The 19,941-nt window shown below is 46.3% G+C and overlaps 1 protein-coding gene across 3 annotated transcripts in view; it reads right to left on the bottom strand.

Annotated features, from left to right (window-relative positions):
- LOC149972633 (E3 ubiquitin-protein ligase pellino homolog 1-like) overlaps positions 1–10,348 on the bottom strand; it is a 63,294-nt gene extending 52,946 nt beyond the window's left edge. The window contains exon 1 of one of the 3 annotated variants that reach the window (XM_090217679.1): positions 9,788–10,348. The gene's annotated coding sequence lies outside the window, so the exon portion shown is untranslated. Of the gene's footprint in view, positions 1–7,003; positions 7,996–9,787 lie in introns of those variants that run through there. The other 2 variants (XM_090217678.1, XM_090217677.1) reach the window with 2 other exon arrangements.
- Between the last annotated feature and the right edge of the window lie 9,593 nt (positions 10,349–19,941).

The raw sequence follows: 19,941 nt of genomic DNA, 5'->3' as shown, positions 1-19,941 counted from the left end.
GAATACAGGCGCCATTTAATGAGACAGGAAGTTAGATAGCCTCAAACACTTGCGCACATAAACCAGCCAAACTGTCAGAAGACTGGAGTACAAACCAGCCTAACTGTCAGAAGACTGGAGTACAAACCAGCCTAACTGTCAGAAGACTGGAGTACAAACCAGCCTAACTGTCAGAGGACTGGAGTACAAACCAGCCTAACTGTCAGAAGACTGGAGTACAAACCAGCCTAACTGTCAGAGGACTGGAGTACAAACCAGCCTAACTGTCAGAAGACTGGAGTACAAACCAGCCTAACTGTCAGAAGACTGGAGTACAAACCAGCCTAACTGTCAGAAGACTGGAGTACAAACCAGCCTTACTGTCAGAGGACTGGAGTACAAACCAGCCTAACTGTCAGAAGACTGGAGTACAAACCAGCCTAACTGTCAGAAGACTGGAGTACAAACCAGCCTAACTGTCAGAAGACTGGAGTACAAACCAGCCTAACTGTCAGAAGACTGGAGTACAAACCAGCCTAACTGTCAGAAGACTGGAGTACAAACCAGCCTAACAGTCAGAAGACTGGAGTACAAACCAGCCTAACAGTCAGAAGACTGGAGTACAAACCAGCCTAACTGTCAGAAGACTGGAGCACAAACCAGCCTAACTGTCAGAAGACTGGAATACAAAACAGCCTAACTGTCAGAAGACTGGAGTACAAACCAGCCTAACTGTCAGAAGACTGGAGCACAAACCAGCCTAACTGTCAGAAGACTGGAGAACAAACCAGCCTAACTGTCAGAAGACTGGAGCACAAACCAGCCTAACTGTCAGAAGACTGGAGCACAAACCAGCCTAACTGTCAGAAGACTGGAATACTACAAACCTCACAAGAACAACACTCAATACATTTGATGTTCTAATCTTCTTGTTACATAGCCTAGCTTACGTGTAGGCCTACGTAATAGACAGACACTGGTATGGTGCTGAAGACAGCATAGTAAAGATGAGGTGAAAAAGTGGTGAAGTGTCCCTTTTAACCAACACAGACAGTGGAATCTACCAGTGGGCACCCAGTGAGTACAAAGGATGAGATGCATTGTTGTGGGCGAGTCTAGATGGCGTAGTTCGCCTCCAGACATGGGAACATGCAGTTTATTATATTTATGTCATTTTGCTCTGGCTGATGTCATGTGGTGGTTTGTCTGATACTGCTGTGCTGATGCTGCTATCCTGGTCTCTCTGGAAACAGAGATGTTAATCTCAACAAAACTAACCTAATTAAAAAGGTTCAACATCAGTAGACGTGGCCAACTCAACTCAGAACATTCTCCCACACAGCCACCAACTTGTCTAAGGGAAATGTATCAGAACAGGTCCATTGTAACCATTGCCAAGCACCTGACCTAAAAAAAAAAAAATGGTTTCCTGAATGTATGAAAATTGAATGACGCTTTTCACAATTTAAAACATTTCTCAGGCTTTCAATCAATCTCTGTGTCTGTCTGTGTGTGTGATTGCCAGAATCTTCCTCATCCTCGGATCTATGATCTACCAATGTAGTGCTGGTTGTTGTTGTTGTGTTTGAGATAACCCCCATCTATCTGTCATCTTTCTGAGCAGGTTGAAATACTTCTCCTCAGTATTAAATTAGCTTGGTTAAATAAACCATTCTCCAGCTGGACCCGCTTGCCAAGAGAATCTGGAACCAATCGGTGCCATTCCCACGACAACTGGGTCATCCGTGGCAGCTGAGGTCCTGGATGACTGGACGTTTGCCCATTGGGGGAAATGGACTGACTGACCACAGTAAGTAAGTAGCCTTGCATGAGCCTTGGCTTGTACGATCCGGAGCCCATTTCCTGTTCCTGTAGTGAGGCAGCTTGATGTTCAAGTACACCCCCTGGACAGGACACTAGTCTATCACCTCAGTACACCCCCTGGACAGGACACTAGTCTATCACCTCAGTACACCCCCTGGACAGGACACTAGTCTATCACCTCAGTACACCCCCTGGACAGGACACTAGTCTATCACCTCAGTACACCCCCTGGACAGGACACTAGTCTATCACCTCAGTACACCCCCTGGACAGGACACTAGTCTATCACCTCAGTACACCCCCTGGACAGGACACTAGTCTATCACCTCAGTACACCCCGTGGACAGGAAACTAGTCTATCACCTCAGTACACCCCCTGGACAGGACACTAGTCTATCACCTCAGTACACCCCGTGGACAGGACACTAGTCTATCACAGGGCCTTCACCCCTTAATGCTGAGTGCCAAGCAGTAACAGACTGACCACAGAGGAGGGAGTCAAATGACCTAGACATTATCACAAGGTCTAATTCACTGAACAGGGGGTGAACTTCACTAGTGGTTGGTTCCCAAATGCCTTTCAGACATTTATAAAACACACTCCAGATATCTGAAACTAGGGTTGCAAAATTCATGGTACTTTCAATAAATTCCCTGGTTTTCCAGAAATCCTTGTTGGAAGATTCACGGAATCGGAAGGGAATAAGAGGGAAATCCGGAAACGGGATTTCTGGAAAACCAGGGAATTTATTGAACTTTCCCAGAATCCTATTTAATAGCCTATAAGAGTAACAGGAGAAAGACTTCCAATAGCAGACATGTTTCTTTGGACAACTCAAAGGCAGAGGTTGACTAAATCTTAGACACTGTATTCCATAGAATGGAAACGTGGGCTGTAGCCTACATGAACTCGTATTCAGAGCAATGTTTCTATCCACTCAGCCAAGTCACATGCTGTAATGGACCTGAAACGCATGAAAACTACACAACGCAGTGTAGGTCAATGTAATTAGGTACAGAGACCCCCGCCTTCCATCTTCAAAGGCCATCTGGCACCGATTATACAGCCCCACCCTACCACCACCCTGTGTGTGTGTGTGTGTGTGTGTGTGTGTGTGTGTGTGGCCGCATTAACAGTAAATGATTGTCACTAGGTAGGTAATCCCCATCAAACACACCCAGGGGAAGGGAGAGAGGGGCCTAGAGAGAGAGAGAGAGAGAGAGAGGGGGGTGTACTGACTCCAGTAGGCAGTACTGGGATGTAGGCTACTGGTGACAGATGGAGAGACTGGGAGATGGAGAGGAGGGGAGGCGTTCAAGTTACAGGCTCATCAATAATTCACTGAGGTGAACACAGTCCGACCGCGGACAGACGACAAACAACACACACACACACACACACACACACACACACACATCGCATGCACTCAAAACCACATGGACACACTCACACCCTGCCTAGGTACTACTTCCTGCCAGTAGAAAACACACTGTGTGACCTTCCCAGAAACCAACCAACCGTTCCAGTGACCAGCAGCTTGGGGAAAGTGTGGCTCACTTGACTCACTTTGCACAGGAAGACAGCAGGGAGGGGGGCTGACCTGATGGGGGCAGACTGATCATAAATCTGTGCCTAAAGCACAGCCTGTACTGGCAGCAGCAGCCCCTGAGAGAGATGGAGGAGAGACTGGGGGATATGGGAAGGAGAGAACTACGACCAGCCCTCCTCTCTAACCCCAACTACTACTCCCAGTCATCCTCTCTAACCCCAACTACTACTCCCAGTCATCCTCTCTAACCCCAACTACTACTACTCCCAGCCCTCCTCTCTAACCCTAACTACTACTACTCCCAGCCCTCCTCTCTAACCCTAACTACTACTCCCAGCCCTCCTCTCTAACCCCAACTACTACTCCCAGCCCTCCTCTCTAACCCTAACTACTACTCCCAGCCCTCCTCTCTAACCCTAACTACTACTACCAGCCCTCCTCTCTAACCCTAACTACTACTACCAGCCCTCCTCTCTAACCCTAACTACTACTACTCCCAGCCCTCCTCTCTAACCCTAACTACTACTCCCAGCCCTCCTCTCTAACCCCAACTACTACTCCCAGCCCTCCTCTCTAACCCTAACTACTACTCCCAGCCCTCCTCTCTAACCCTAACTACTACTACCAGCCCTCCTCTCTAACCCTAACTACTACTACCAGCCCTCCTCTCTAACCCTAACTACTACTACCAGCCCTCCTCTCTAACCCTAACTACTACTCCCAGCCCTCCTCTCTAACCCTAACTACTACTCCCACCACCCAGCTCTTTGTTTTTCACTTTCCAAATCTGAGGGGTCAAAGACAACATCATAAATGTTGTGTTCACAATACAAACTACTTCATTTCAGTAAGGCTAACCTTATTGGAGTTGAGTGAAGTTGTTCCTAAATGCTGATTTTGGGACAGTTTAGCATCCCCCCTAATGGTTTTAGTTAGCATTGGGGGAGGGAAAGCTGATCCTAGATCTGTACCTTGGGCGCCCGAGTGGCGCAGCGGCTAAGACACTGCATCTCAGTGTTAGAGGCATCACTAGGGACACCCTGGTTCGAATCCAGGCTGTATCACAACCGGCCGTGGTTGGGAGTCCCATAGGGCAGCGCACAACTTGCCCAGCGCCGTTCGGATTTGGTCGGTGTAGGCCGTCACTGTAAATAAGTATATGTTCTTAACTGACTTGCCTAGTTAAATAAAGGTTAAATAATATATATAAAACCCAGGGGAAACTTCACAGGAGCAGCATTTGTAATGTTGTGAACTGCTAGACTAAAAGGTAGAGCTTCAGAACACAAACAGACTTAGTTGTTTTTTCCCTGTTAAATATTTCTCCAGTCAGGTGCAGAAGCAAACTGCCCCCGTGTCCAGATTTGACATTTTCTTTCAGCTCAGGTGTTGGCAGGTCCTTCCATGTATGAATGACCTCATGTGCGTAATTAAGACCGAGAGAGATGGAGAAGTAGGGAAAGAGAGAAGCAGAGAGGGTGAGGGACTGTTTGGAATATACCTAAAGAATTAGAAGGGAAGAAGTAGAGAGAGAGAGAGAGAGAGAGAGAGAGAGAGAGAGAGAGAGAGAGAGAGAGAGAGAGAGAGACTGTTTGGAATATACCTAAAGAATTAGAAGGGAAGAAGTAGAGAGAGACAGATATAGACTCGAGGTGTAGAGACTAAGAAAGAGAGACCAACAGTCAATCTGCGCCCAGCAATTTGGAAAAAGGTCTGATGATGTTTTACCAGGCCTTTGTCTTTCTATCCCCACTAACAGAAACGACAGTAAAAACATACCCACTGTCTGACCCACTTTCCATGACAAACCCTGGTAATCCTCCATCTCACATGCACAAACCCAGCACACTGAATGGAGCGAATAAGCTGAACTGAAGAGTAGTGTGCCAAGCTTCACATACACACTGCAGAGTGTAGCCTACAGCCTAGCCTAAGCTGCTCAGATGTCCCTAGCCTCATACACGCACAGTTACGACCCGGGGAACTTACCCAGGCCTGTCATTCAGAGTACAGACTCATAAGCTTACAGTATGCACAAACGTAAGCAAAAAAACACACACGTACACACCCACAGTTATGACCTGGGGAACTACCCAGGCATTCCATTCAGAGTCCAGGCACATACAGAGTGCACACACACAGGCCAAAACACACAGGCCTACAGTGTGTTAACACAAACACACAGTACCAAGCCTCATGACGCAACAGCTCCAGAGAACAGCACACATCACGTACACACAGACACAGAAGACCTGCTGGATAGGTGGGGGTTCCTACAGACACTCTGGATAGGTGGGGGTTCCTACAGACACTCTGGATAGGTGGGGGTTCCTACAGACACTCTGGATAGGTGGGGGTTCCTACAGACACTCTGGATAGGTGGGCGTTCCTACAGACACTCTGGATAGGTGGGCGTTCCTACAGACACTCTGGATAGGTGGGGGTTCCTACAGACCTACAGATTCAATAGAAGACAGACCCCCCCCAGACCCTCTGGAGTGGGACAGACCCCCCCCCTTCAGACCCTCTGGAGTGGGACAGACCCCCCCCAGACCCTCTGGAGTGGGACAGACCCCCCCCCAGACCCTCTGGAGTGGGAAGGGGTGTGTGTATTACTATCCTTGAGGGTAATGGAAATGCCCAAAAGTCCCCACTGGGATAGTAAAACAAGTCCCCACTGGGATAGTAAAACAAGTCCCCACTAGGATAGTAAAACAAGGCACATTATCCCTAGTGGGGACATTTCCCACATCCCCAGAAGGACAAACGCTATTTTAAGTTTAGGGGTTCGGTTTTGTGTTTTAGTTACAACTAGGGCTAAGTTCAGGAGTCAGGTTAAGGCTAGGTACCCACAAGGATAGTAAAACATATGGTGGTGGTGGTGGTGTGTGTGTGTGTGTACATCCACAAGGTTAAAAACAAAACATATTCTGACCAAAAATCAGTTTGTAAACAACATGTTTACCCGTGGCAATGCAATGACGACAACGTCTGTAACTAAACAATAGCTGAGTGGCAAGTCAAATCACCATTCGAGCTATTGATCAGCTAAGAGATAAGATAATTGGAAAGGGGGAACCGAATGATTGATACGACAACGGGACATGGATGTCAAAAAGGCGGATCCAAGTCATCGCCAGACCGGACCAACAAAGGCAGAAGCAGGGCTAGCCAACAGATCAGATGCTTGAACGAGGGAATGATATCCCACTCCAACTTGACATGCAAAACCTAGTTTGTTGGTTAGCTCAGTTGGTAGACAAAGCCGGAATAGTGCGTTCGATTCCCGGGACCACCATGCGTAAAAACGTAAGGATTTATGACTAAATAGCTTTGGATACATTACAATGACCCAAAAATAAATAGTTATGATTAACGTTAAGAGAAGATTTGGTTATAGCCTAAATTATGACCATTATTAGTTAGCTAGGTTTTTGAGAGGAATAACCAGCTACTGTAACGTTAACGTTACCTGGCACATCTCTCCACCAGCAAGCAATCATATTAGCTAGCTAGCCTACTGTCCCTTATGTTAGCTAGCCAGCGGGTTCACAAAGGAAAACAGGAGATTGTCAACTGATTGGCAAGCTAATATGGTTAGTTATCTTGTGTAAATGAGAGGAAGGTTATTGTTAGGTAGTTTTACTTACAGCGGAGTCGATGCGCTCCTCCTGCCGAGACACACCGCTCAGTGAGCGGGTGACAACCATCTACCACCCGCCGCTTCAGACCAAGTTCGTTGAGTTAGCTTGTTTACCAGCTAACAAAGGCAATTTGTCAACAAATATCAATGTTTGATACAAAAAAAGTCAGAATGGCCAATCATACGACGCTTTCGTGTTGGCTTTCTTCCTGTATAAAGTTACATTCCCCCAAATGTTGTTTTTTAATGCTTCGCTCCGTGCGGACAGCAGAATAATATGTTGGAGGTGTGTTGAACATAAACAGAGACGTCTCGTTTTGAATTGTAGCGTACTCCGATCCGAGAAAAACCTGCCGCGTATGATGCGAAAGGGATTGTGGATATCGTAGTTGAGCTCTCGACCTAACAAGGCACCGCAGAGTATCTAAACCTGTCATTGAAGCCACCATGCAAGTACTTGTTTTGAAATGTGACGTGCAAGTTGTTTATATATTATGCATTCATGTGGTAGTCTACAGAGCATGTAATAAAACTGAGTAAAACCACGCAGTCCGTCAAAGAAGACGACAAAGCATGTACCCTCTTAGGCCTAACTCCCACCTATCTGAGATACCTACTGCAGCCCTCTGGTCCCCAAAGCACACGCATCCCTGCGTTGCTCCTCTTTTCAGCTCTCTGCAGCTAGCGACTGGAACGAGCTGCCAAAAACACTGGACAGTTGTATCTCTTCATTCAAAGACTCAATCATGGACACTCTTAGTGACAGTTGGACTGCTCCACGTGATGCATTGTTGTCTCTACCTTCTTGCCCTTTGTGCTGTTGTCTGTGCCCAATCATGTTTGTACCATGTTTTGTGGTGCTACCATGTTGTTGTCATGTTGTGTTGCTACCATGCTGTGTTGTCATGTTGTGTTGCTACCATGCTGTGTTGTCATGTTGTGTTGCTACCATGTTGTTGTCATGTTGTGTTGCTATCATGCTGTGCTATCATGTTGTGTTGCTACCATGCTGTGTTGTCATGTTGTGTTGCTACCATGCTGTGTTGTCATGTTGTGTTGCTACCATGCTGTGTTGTCATGTTGTGTTGTCATGTTGTGTTCCTACCATGCTGTGTTGTCATGTTGTGTTCCTACCATGCTGTGTTGTCATGTGTTGCTACCATGCTGTGTTGTCATGTTGTGTTGTCATGTTGTGTTCCTACCATGCTGTGTTGTCATGTTGTGTTGCTACCATGCTGTGTTGTCATGTTGTGTTGTCATGTTGTGTTGCTACCATGCTGTGTTGTCATGTTGTGTTGCTACCATGCTGTGTTGTCATGTTGTGTTGCTACCATGCTGTGTTGTCATGTTGTGTTGCTACCATGCTGTGTTGTCATGTTGTGTTGTCATGTTGTGTTCCTACCATGCTGTGTTGTCATGTTGTGTTCCTACCATGCTGTGTTGTCATGTTGTGTTCCTACCATGCTGTGTTGTCATGTGTTGCTACCATGCTGTGTTGTCATGTTGTGTTGTCATGTTGTGTTCCTACCATGCTGTGTTGTCATGTTGTGTTGCTACCATGCTGTGTTGTCATGTTGTGTTGTCATGTTGTGTTCCTACCATGCTGTGTTGTCATGTTGTGTTCCTACCATGCTGTGTTGTCATGTTGTGTTGTCATGTTGTGTTCCTACCATGCTGTGTTGTCATGTTGTGTTGCTACCATGCTGTGTTGTCATGTTGTGTTGTCATGTTGTGTTCCTACCATGCTGTGTTGTCATGTTGTGTTGCTACCATGCTGTGTTGTCATGTTGTGTTGCTACCATGCTGTGTTGTCATGTTGTGTTGCTACCATGCTGTGTTGTCATGTTGTGTTGTCATGTTGTGTTCCTACCATGCTGTGTTGTCATGTTGTGTTGTCATGTTGTGTTCCTACCATGCTGTGTTGTCATGTTGTGTTCCTACCATGCTGTGTTGTCATGTGTTGCTACCATGCTGTGTTGTCATGTTGTGTTGTCATGTTGTGTTCCTACCATGCTGTGTTGTCATGTTGTGTTGTCATGTTGTGTTGCTACCATGCTGTGTTGTCATGTGTTGTTATCATGCTATGTTGTTGTCTAAGGTCTCTCTTTATGCAGTGTTGTCTCTCTTGTCGTGATGTGTATTTTGTCCTATATTTTTTATTTTTAACACCAACCACAGGAGGTATTTTGGTAGGCCGTCATTGTAAATAAGGATTTGTTCTTAACTGACTTGCCTAGTTAAGTAAAAGTTTAAAAAAAAGCAGAAAAGGGCCATATAATATTGCTCATTCAGGTGAACCTAGTAATTTACTGGTCTTATGTCAATCAAACCGTATGTAACAAGGCAGGAACCAAAGTGTTGGTCAGTGTTTCCCAAGGGACGCTACTTACTGGGGAGCATTTAAAATGGTATTAAACCACACCCCATGAACTTGTGCAGATGAACGTTTTTGTGATGTGTCGTCCATGCTGAATGGTTGCTATGTACATTTATGTTGTGGGGTGTGGTCCTGTGTTCTGAGATGGTATGTTTCTTTGTCAGTGCTTGTTCGTAGTGAGCCGTAGGCGCTTGAACATTAGGTCATGTTTCTGTGGATAGATCCTAGCTATCAAACCCTAGGCAGAAAGAATTCTTCCTTCTCCCTACAGTTTTCAGCAGTCAACTTCGCTCGCGAACTACAATCCCGATGCTGTTGAGAAATGTCAATAATCATTGCTTGCGATACTGCTTTTCGAAACATATGGCCCTTTCATCAGCGATAAATCATCTTTTAAATAAAAATGATACTTACTGCAACAGTTTTGCACAGATCCACACAGCTATGGGTGCCTCCAACCGCCAGAACTATTCTCCAGTTAACACTTACACACAGGTGTTCGGAGCACACTAGATAGCAATTTTAGCACAGGTGGTCGCCTCAGTCTTCCGTCTGTTTTCCATAAACAAGCACTGTAACATGGAGATATGTGTGGAAGCACTAACCCTAATCCTATGAGGGCGTGTATCAATTGAATCTTTTGTTTTTTTTAAAATAAATTCTCACTGATATAAAAGATAAGGCCCTTATGCAAGAGTATAAGGACTTTATGGGTTGACTGGCCCTCCGCTGTTGTGCCGGGCTGAACAACATCTACCTGTGACCATATTCATGATACAGAGCTCCCTCCTACCTTATTGCTGAGGTATAGATCTTGGGTTCGATAGATCCCAGCCCGTTATATAATCTCGCTCTACTCCAGACCTTCATGCCACACAGATGTATCATTGTATATGTGGCAAATTCCCTCAAATGTAGTATACTATATAGGGAATACTAGGCTGCTAACTTCATTTGGGACTCTCTCTCTCCCACAGAGGAGTTTGAGACAGGCTGTAACAAGCCACAGAAGTCTGGTTGCATGGGACTCACGGTCTACTGCCCTCACAGCCGATGGTGGACACTCATCGTGTGTGACCAACATGTCACCCGTGTGAACCTGTTCTATAGATGCCAGCACCCTAGATGTCATTGGAAGGGTGAAATTGAATGGAGTCATAACATAAACCTACAGGCAGAGAGGGCTTTCCTTCTCATTCCGTAGGAGGGTGTATGTGCTTGTGTGTGTGAGTGTGTGTTGAGAGAGAGAGTGAGATAGTGTGTGTGTGTCCATGCCAGCGTTTGTCTGTCTGTGTAGGGTTGGCGTGTAAATTCATTACATATAATCAGTTACATGTCATCTGATTACAAAAAAAAACTGAGCGAGTCTGACCACAAGTCAGACATCACTATGACGACATCAAATGTGTTGAGATGGATCCTTTTTGTCTTCTTCTAATGCCTCTTAAGGGGAAAGTAATCCAAAAAGTAACTGAAAGTAATCAGATTACGTTACTGAGTTTGGGTAATGCAAAATATATGTAACTGATTACAATTTGGATAGCTAACTAGTAACTATAACTATAGAAAGCAACTTAGCCTGCGTACGTGCGTGCGTGCGTACTTGTCTCCTACACCGGTGGTTCCTAAACTGTGGGTCGGGACCCACTTGTGGGTCGCGGGATGACATTGCCACCCCAAGAAATACATTTTCGGGATAGAAAAATGCTTTTAAGTGTAAACGTAAACTAAAACCAAATATGAACTATGTAAAAAGATAATGGACCTACCTATACATCTGACAATAATAGCCTATATTCTTTGAGAATTTAAAAACAAATCAACTTAAAAAAAGCAAACGTTTCTCTCAGCTCAATGGAAAAGTGTATAGAATTTCAGGAAATTGGATTTAAAATGGCAACATTTATTTCAGCGCCACGCCAGGACGTGTGGAATTGCAGGAGAATAGCTTAGAAACCAACATTTTCTCTTCATATTTTTGACTTATTCTTTGGTCTGTGTATGTTTTTTTGGGGGGTTTGCGGCACAAAATACAACTCAATTCGTGGGTCACAAAGGAAGAAAACCTTGTTCTACACCTTACATGGAAGTCAAGGTGATCCCCAGGATGCAGTACGTGGGACAATTCAACTGGGGCCAAAGACAGATTAAATACTCATTAAACTAGACCGTGGTCAAGGTAATCAAAAACACGCGCTTCCTCCCCCCTCTCACTGTCAGAGGACTATAAAACACACACTTCCTCCCCCCTCTCACTGTCAGAAACACACAGCTACGACCTGGGCTGTGGATTTGATTCTCACGGGGTCCAGTATGAAAATGTATGCACTCACTAATATATGTCTGATAAATGACTCAAATATATATTTTTATGTAAGCGTGTTAGGTAAAGGCTTAGAGAGAGAAAGAGCATGTGTGTAGTCCCTGCTGTAGTCCCATGTCCCATCCTATTCCCTATATAGTGCCCAGAGCTCTGGTCAACAGCTACGGCCCCCTATTCCCTAATTTTAACCAGAGCTATGGGCACTATATAGGGAATAGGATGGGACATGGGACTACAGCAGGGACTACACACATACTCTCTCTCTAAAGCCTTTACCTAACACGCTTACATAAAAATATATATTTTAGTCATTTATCAGACGCTCTGCAACTTACAGTAGTGAGTGCATACATTTTCATACAGGTCCCCCGTGAGAATCAAATCCACTGCCCAGGCCGTAGCAAGTGCCGCGCTCTACCAACCGAGCCACACGGGAACATACAGTATATAGGCCCATGTTCTAATCTCTGTTGACAAACTACCTGCTACTCCTGTTTATGTTGCCATGGCTACAACACCAACACAACACCTCCCTTTAACACTTCCAACGTTGGGACAGAGCACCTCTAGAGTCAAGACCTGGGTTCAAGTACTATTTGAAATAATTGCTTTAGCTGGTCCTTGATTGAGCTTGCCTGGCGCAATCGACCAATAGAATAGTTGCAACATGCAAACTTCACCCATGTGGCACGTGGTCTCTACGCCAGGCAGGCTAGGGGTGAATGCTACAAGTATTTAAAAGGTTGCAAATGGTATTTGAACACAGCAGGTCTGACTCAGGCGCTTTGACTCCACATGCAAAAGCACACAGGCTGCTTCAGGTCTGATGGATGTTTAGCAAATAGTTATCTTTCCAAAAGGCCACTGAAGTGAATACACCTCTGTATGAGGACTCGTGAAACATCAAACTGGAACTCAAGAGTTACATTCTGAAGGGGATCAATTCAAAGAGACCACTGTGTTCTGCTCTGCTCTTAACAAGAGTGCATTTCAGGGTGTTGTTGTTGTTTTCGGGGCTAAAGCAACAAAACATAGCAACAACAGGATTGCATTCAGCAGCGCAAAGGGCACCTAAAGAACGTGTGTGTGTGGAGGGAAGCCTGGTGGTGTCACAGGATTATCACAGGCTCTGGTGTTTAGGGGCCGGCTCGTGCACTGTTGTCAGGCTGCCATGGAGACAGTAACCATGAACACGTTTTTAGAATGTTTAGCATAATGCAGGGTATTTACAGGGAGCATGCAGATGACTGGGCAGAGTCACGTACCTGATCTACCTGTATTTGTGTAACACAGTTTGGTGAGAGAGAGAGAGAAGCTATTAGTAGAAGTTCAAGTGATGGTCGTCTGTAGGTCACATGACACCAAGGGATTCACACCAATAGGAAAAGCCCATGCTCTAAATAAGACATCCAATTTAAATAAAGTGTCCTTGACTTTTGAACCAGGACCAATACCGTCAGACATCGACAGAAACAACACAGATCAAAATCTAGATTTTAATAAGATCAAACCCGGTCAAAATGAGTTACAAAATAACCTTTTAAAGGCTCATTAGGCACCAAACAACAGTAAACAAACAGACAGGGACTGCCTGAAATTGTCCAATAACAAACCCTCATTATCATTCTAAAAACATTTTACCTCTTTTTCAATTGGTAGCTAGTCTTGTCCCATTGCTGAAACTCCTGTAAGGACGGCTAGGCCAAACCCTCCCATAACCTGGATGACGCTGGATCAATTGTGCGCCACCTCATGGATCTCCTGGTCGCAGCCGGCTGCAACACAGCCCAGGATCGAACCCGGATCTGTAGTGACGCCTCCAGCACTGCAATGAGGTGCCTTAGACCGCTGCGCCACTCGGGAGGCCCGTAAGAAACCCACAATTTTGTTTTCTGTTGCACATCATTTTGAAACATTTTGCTACAGTAACCCCCATAGAGCTCAATAAGGGTAGGTCTAACACCCATAGAGCTCAATAAGGGTAGCTCTAACCCCCATAGAGCTCAATAAGGGCAGGCCTAACCCCCATAAAGCTCAATAAGGGTAGGTCTAACCCCCATAGAGCTCAATAAGGGCAGGCCTAACCCCCATAGAGCTCAATAAGGGTAGGTCTAACCCCCATAGAGCTCAATAAGGGCAGGCCTAACACCCATAGAGCTCAATAAGGGTGGGTCTAACCCCCCATAGAGCTCAATAAGGGCAGGCCTAACCCCCATAGAGCTCAATAAGGGTAGGTCTAACCCCCATCGAGCTCAATAAGGGTAGGTCTAACCCCCATAGAGCTAAATAAGGGCAGGGCTAACCCCCATAGAGCTCAATAAGGGCAGGCCTAACCCTCATAGAGCTCAATAAGGGCACGCCTAACCTCCATAGAGCTCAATAAGGGCATGCCTAACCTCCATAGAGCTCAATAAGGGCAGGCCTAACCCCCATAGAGCTCAATAAGGGCAGGCCTAACACCCATAGAGGCACGCATATATTTGCAGCCAGCAAGTATCTATAGGGTGCCATAGACTGGAGAACACAATGACCCTCTCAATGCAATAAGATCACACCTTCTCTTTCTCAGTCCCTCTGTTACTCTCTTCCTCTCCATCTCTCTTTATTTCTCTCCCCCCTTGCCTCTCTCCCCATTTCACATAGAACCATGCATGGGACTACACCTGACTGAAAAACACCCCCAGGTATAAACCATGCAGGGGACTACACCCTGACTGGGAAACGCCCCCAGGTATAAGCCATGCATGTGATTACACCCTGACTGAGAAACGCCCCCAGGTATAAACCATGCAGGTGACTACACCCTGACAGAGAAACGCCCCCAGGTATAAACCATGCACGTGATTACACCCTGACTGAGAAACGCCCCCAGGTATAAACCATGCAGGTGACTACACCCTGACAGAGAAACGCCCCCAGGTATAAACCATGCAAGTGACTACACCCTGACAGGGAAACGCCCCAAGGTATAAACCATGCAGGGGACTACACCCTGACAGAGAAACGCCCCCAGGTATAAACCATGCATGTAACTACACCCTGACTGGGAAACACCCCCCAAGTATAAACCATGCAGGTGACTACACCCTGACAGAGAAACGCCCCCAGGTATAAACCATGCAGGTGACTACACCCTGACAGAGAAACGCCCCCAGGTATAAACCATGCAACATGAGTCAGCAGAGCACCATCAGCAGGAAAAACAACCCAACCAAAGACACGTTACTCATGAAGGTTTAATTGTTTCAGAGACACAAAGAGTATTTCAGAGCACGTTTGCTGTCACAGCATATACATGATGTCACAGAGGAGTGTGGATCAGACCTGGGTTCAGCACATTTGCTGTCACAGCATATACATGACGTCACAGAGGAGTGTGGATCAGACCTGGGTTCAGCACGTTCGCTGTCACAGCATATACATGACGTCACAGAGGAGTGTGGATCAGACCTGGGTTCAGCACGTTCGCTGTCACAGCATATACATGACGTCACAGAGGAGTGTGGATCAGACCTGGGTTCAGCACGTTCGCTGTCACAGCATATACATGACATCACAGAGGAGTGTGGATCAGACCTGGGTTCAGCACGTTTGCTGTCACAGCATATACATGACGTCACAGAGGAGTGTGGATCAGACCTGGGTTCAGCACGTTCGCTGTCACAGCATATACATGACGTCACAGAGGAGTGTGGATCAGACCTGGGTTCAGCACGTTTGCTGTCACAGCATATACATGACGTCACAGAGGAGAATGGATCAGACCTGGGTTCAGCACGTTTGCTGTCACAGCATATACATGACGTCACAGAGGAGAATGGATCAGACCTGGGTTCAGCACGTTTGCTGTCACAGCATATACATGACGTCACAGAGGAGAATGGATCAGACCTGGGTTCAGCACGTTTGCTGTCACAGCATATACATGACATCACAGAGGAGTGTGGATCAGACCTGGGTTCAGCACGTTCGCTGTCACAGCATATACATGACGTCACAGAGGAGTGTGGATCAGACCTGGGTACAGCACGTTCCCTGTCACAGCATATACATGACGTCACAGAGGAGTGTGGATCAGACCTGGGTTCAGCACGTTTGCTGTCACAGCATATACATGACGTCACAGAGGAGTGTGGATCAGACCTGGGTTCAGCACGTTTGCTGTCACAGCATATACATGACGTCACAGAGGAGTGTGGATCAGACCTGGGTTCAGCACGTTCGCTGTCACAGCATATACATGACGTCACAGAGGAGTGTGGATCAGACCTGGGTTCAGCACGTTCGCTGTCACAGCATATACATGACGTCACAGAGGAGTGTGGATCAGACCTGGGTTCAGCACGTTCGCTGTCACAGCATATACATGACGTCACAGAGGAGTGTGGATCAGACCTGGGTTCAGCACGTTTGCTGTCACAGCATATACATGACGTCACAGAGGAGTGTGGATCAGACCTGGGTTCAGCACGTTTGCTGTCACAGCATATACATGACGTCACAGAGGAGTGTGGATCAGACCTGGGTTCAGCACGTTCGCTGTCACAGCATATACATGACGTCACAGAGGAGTGTGGATCAGACCTGGGTTCAGCACGTTTGCTGTCACAGCATATACATGACGTCACAGAGGAGTGTGAATCAGACCTGGGTTCAGCACGTTCGCTGTCACAGCATATACATGACGTCACAGAGGAGTGTGGATCAGACCTGGGTTCAGCACGTTTGCTGTCACAGCATATACATGACGTCACAGAGGTGAATGGATCAGACCTGGGTTCAGCACGTTCGCTGTCACAGCATATACATGACGTCACAGAGGAGAATGGATCAGACCTGGGTTCAGCACGTTTGCTGTCACAGCATATACATGACATCACAGAGGTGAATGGATCAGACCTGGGTTCAGCACGTTCGCTGTCACAGCATATACATGACGTCACAGAGGAGAATGGATCAGACCTGGGTTCAGCACGTTTGCTGTCACAGCATATACATGACGTCACAGAGGAGTGTGGATCAGTCCTGGGTTCAGCACGTTCGCTGTCACAGCATATACATGACGTCACAGAGGAGAATGGATCAGACCTGGGTTCAGCACGTTCGCTAACACAGCATATACATGACGTCACAGAGGAGAATGGATCAGACCTGGGTTCAGCACGTTCGCTGTCACAGCATATACATGACGTCACAGAGGAGTATGGATCAGACCTGGGTTCAGCACGTTTGCTGTCACAGCATATACATGACGTCACAGAGGAGTGTGGATCAGACCTGGGTTCAGCACGTTTGCTGTCACAGCATATACATGACGTCACAGAGGAGTGTGGATCAGACCTGGGTTCAGCACGTTCGCTGTCACAGCATATACATGACGTCACAGAGGAGTGTGGATCAGACCTGGGTTCAGCACGTTTGCTGTCACAGCATATACATGACGTCACAGAGGAGTGTGGATCAGACCTGGGTTCAGCACGTTCGCTGTCACAGCATATACATGACGTCACAGAGGAGTGTGGATCAGACCTGGGTTCAGCACGTTTGCTGTCACAGCATATACATGACGTCACAGAGGTGAATGGATCAGACCTGGGTTCAGCACGTTTGCTGTCACAGCATATACATGACGTCACAGAGGAGTGTGGATCAGACCTGGGTTCAGCACGTTTGCTGTCACAGCATATACATGACGTCACAGAGGAGTGTGGATCAGACCTGGGTTCAGCACGTTCGCTGTCACAGCATATACATGACGTCACAGAGGAGTGTGGATCAGACCTGGGTTCAGCACGTTCGCTGTCACAGCATATACATGACGTCACAGAGGAGTGTGGATCAGACCTGGGTTCAGCACGTTTGCTGTCACAGCATATACATGACGTCACAGAGGTGAATGGATCAGACCTGGGTTCAGCACGTTCGCTGTCACAGCATATACATGACGTCACAGAGGAGTGTGGATCAGACCTGGGTTCAGCACGTTTGCTGTCACAGCATATACATGACGTCACAGAGGAGAATGGATCAGACCTGGGTTCAGCACGTTCGCTGTCACAGCATATACATGACGTCACAGAGGAGAATGGATCAGTCCTGGGTACAAATACTACACTGAACCAGACTATAAACGCAACATGCAACAATTTCAAAGATTTTACTGTGTCACAGTTTATATGAGGAAATCAGTCAATTGAAATACATTCATTAGGCCCTAATCAATGGATTTCACATAACCGGGAATACAGATATGTATCTGTTGGTCACAGATACCTTTAAAAAAAGGTAAGGCGTGGATCATAAAACCAGTCAGTATCTGGTGGGACCATCGTTTGCCTAATGCAGTGTGACACATCTCCTTCACATAGAGTTGATCAGGCTGTTGATTGTGGCCAGAGGAATGTTGTCCCGCTCCTCTTCCATGGCTGGGGGAAGTTGATGAATATTGGCGGGAACTGGAACACGCCATCCCAAAGATGCTCAATGGGTGGTGAGATGTCTGGTGAGCATGCAGGCCATGGAAGAACTGGAACATTTTCAGCTTCCAGGAATTGTGTACAGATCCTTGTGACATGGATTCAGCATCACCATGCTGAAACATGAGGTGATGGCGGCGGATGAATGGCACGACAATGGGCCTCAGGATCTCGTCACGGCATCTCTGTGCGTTCAAATTACAATCAATAAATGCAATTGTGTTTGTTGTCCGTAGCTTAGGCCTGCCCATACCACAACACCACCAGCACCATGGGGCACTCTGTTCACAACATTGACAGCAAACTGCTCACCCACACGAAGCCATACACACTGTCTGCTATCTGCCCGGTATAGTTGAAACCAGGATACATCTGTGAAGAGCACACTTCTCCATTGTGCCAGTGGCCATCGAAGGTGAGCATTTGCCCACTGAAGTCGGTTACGATGCCGAACTGCAGTCAGGTCAGGACCCTGAGGCGGTTTCTGACAGTTTGTGCACAAATAATTTCATCAGCTGTCCAGGTGGCTGGTCTCAGACGATCCCACAGGTGAAGAAGCCGGATGTGGAGGTCCTGGGCTAGCGTGGTTACACGTGGTCTGTGGTTGTGAGGCCGGTTGGACGGAATGCCAAATTCTCTAAAATGATGTTGGGGGCGGCTTATGGTAGAGAAATTAAAAATTTAATTCTCTGACAACAGCTCTGGTGGAGATTCCTGTAATCAGCATGCCAATTGCACGCTCCCTCTAAACTTGAGACATCTGTGGCAAAACTGAACATTTTACAGTGGCCTTTTATTGCCCCCAGCACAAGGTGTACCTGTGTAATGATCATGCTGTTTAATCAGCTTCTTGATATGCCACACCTGTCAGGTGGATGGATTATCTTGACAAAAGAGAAAATGCTCACTAACTGGTATGGAAAAAAAATAGTGAACAAAATTTGAGAGAAAGGAGCTTTTTGTGCACATGGAACATTTCTGGGAACTTTTATTTCAGCTCATAAAACATAGGACCAACACTTCTTGCGCTTATTTTTGTTCAGTATATTCAAAATACAGTAACTTAAAATCCTTTAGCTGGGCTCGATCATGTTTGCCTGGCACAATGGAACCAATAGAATAGTTGCAAAACTGCAAACCCCGCCCATCTCGTATTCCAGACAGGCTAAAAGCAAAGGATGAAATGATTCGAAAGATTCCAAATAGTATTTGAACCCAGGTCTGGTATGGATACATATATAAATGGCCCTTTGGGGGGGAACATGGAGGAGGTAGAAGTATAGAGTCACAGACACCAGCAGAGCTGACGCTATGGCTGTGTTCCAAATGCCACCCTATTGCCTTTATTGTACACTACCTTTGACCAGTACCCATAGGCCTCTGGTAAAAATGAGTGCACTTTGTAGAGAATAGGGTGCCATTTGGGACGTAACCTATACATGGCAGCTAACACGTTACCTGAACCCTATGCCCTGGCATAAGGCCTACATATCATTGACAAAACAAATGACATAAATAGTCTTAAAATGATCTATAAGCTAGTTGGCTAGTGGTAACTAGCTGACCTAGATAACAGTTTGGTGTCATGACAGTGTTAAGTCAGTTGTCATAAGCTGACATAACAGGTTATATATATATATATATATATATATATATATATTATATATTATGTCTGTTATAACAGGGCTACAATCTAATGAAGGATTTGATGGATTTCCAACCCCAACTCCAGTTTGTGTCATGTCAGTCGTCATAAGATAAGTCACAAG

The sequence above is a fragment of the Oncorhynchus mykiss genome, chromosome 23, assembly GCF_057628025.1.
Source record: "Oncorhynchus mykiss isolate SJ-2025 chromosome 23, ASM5762802v1, whole genome shotgun sequence".
Lineage (NCBI taxonomy): Eukaryota > Metazoa > Chordata > Actinopteri > Salmoniformes > Salmonidae > Oncorhynchus > Oncorhynchus mykiss.
Note: the sequence above shows the minus strand (reverse complement) of the source record. Positions and strands in the feature narration are given on the sequence as shown.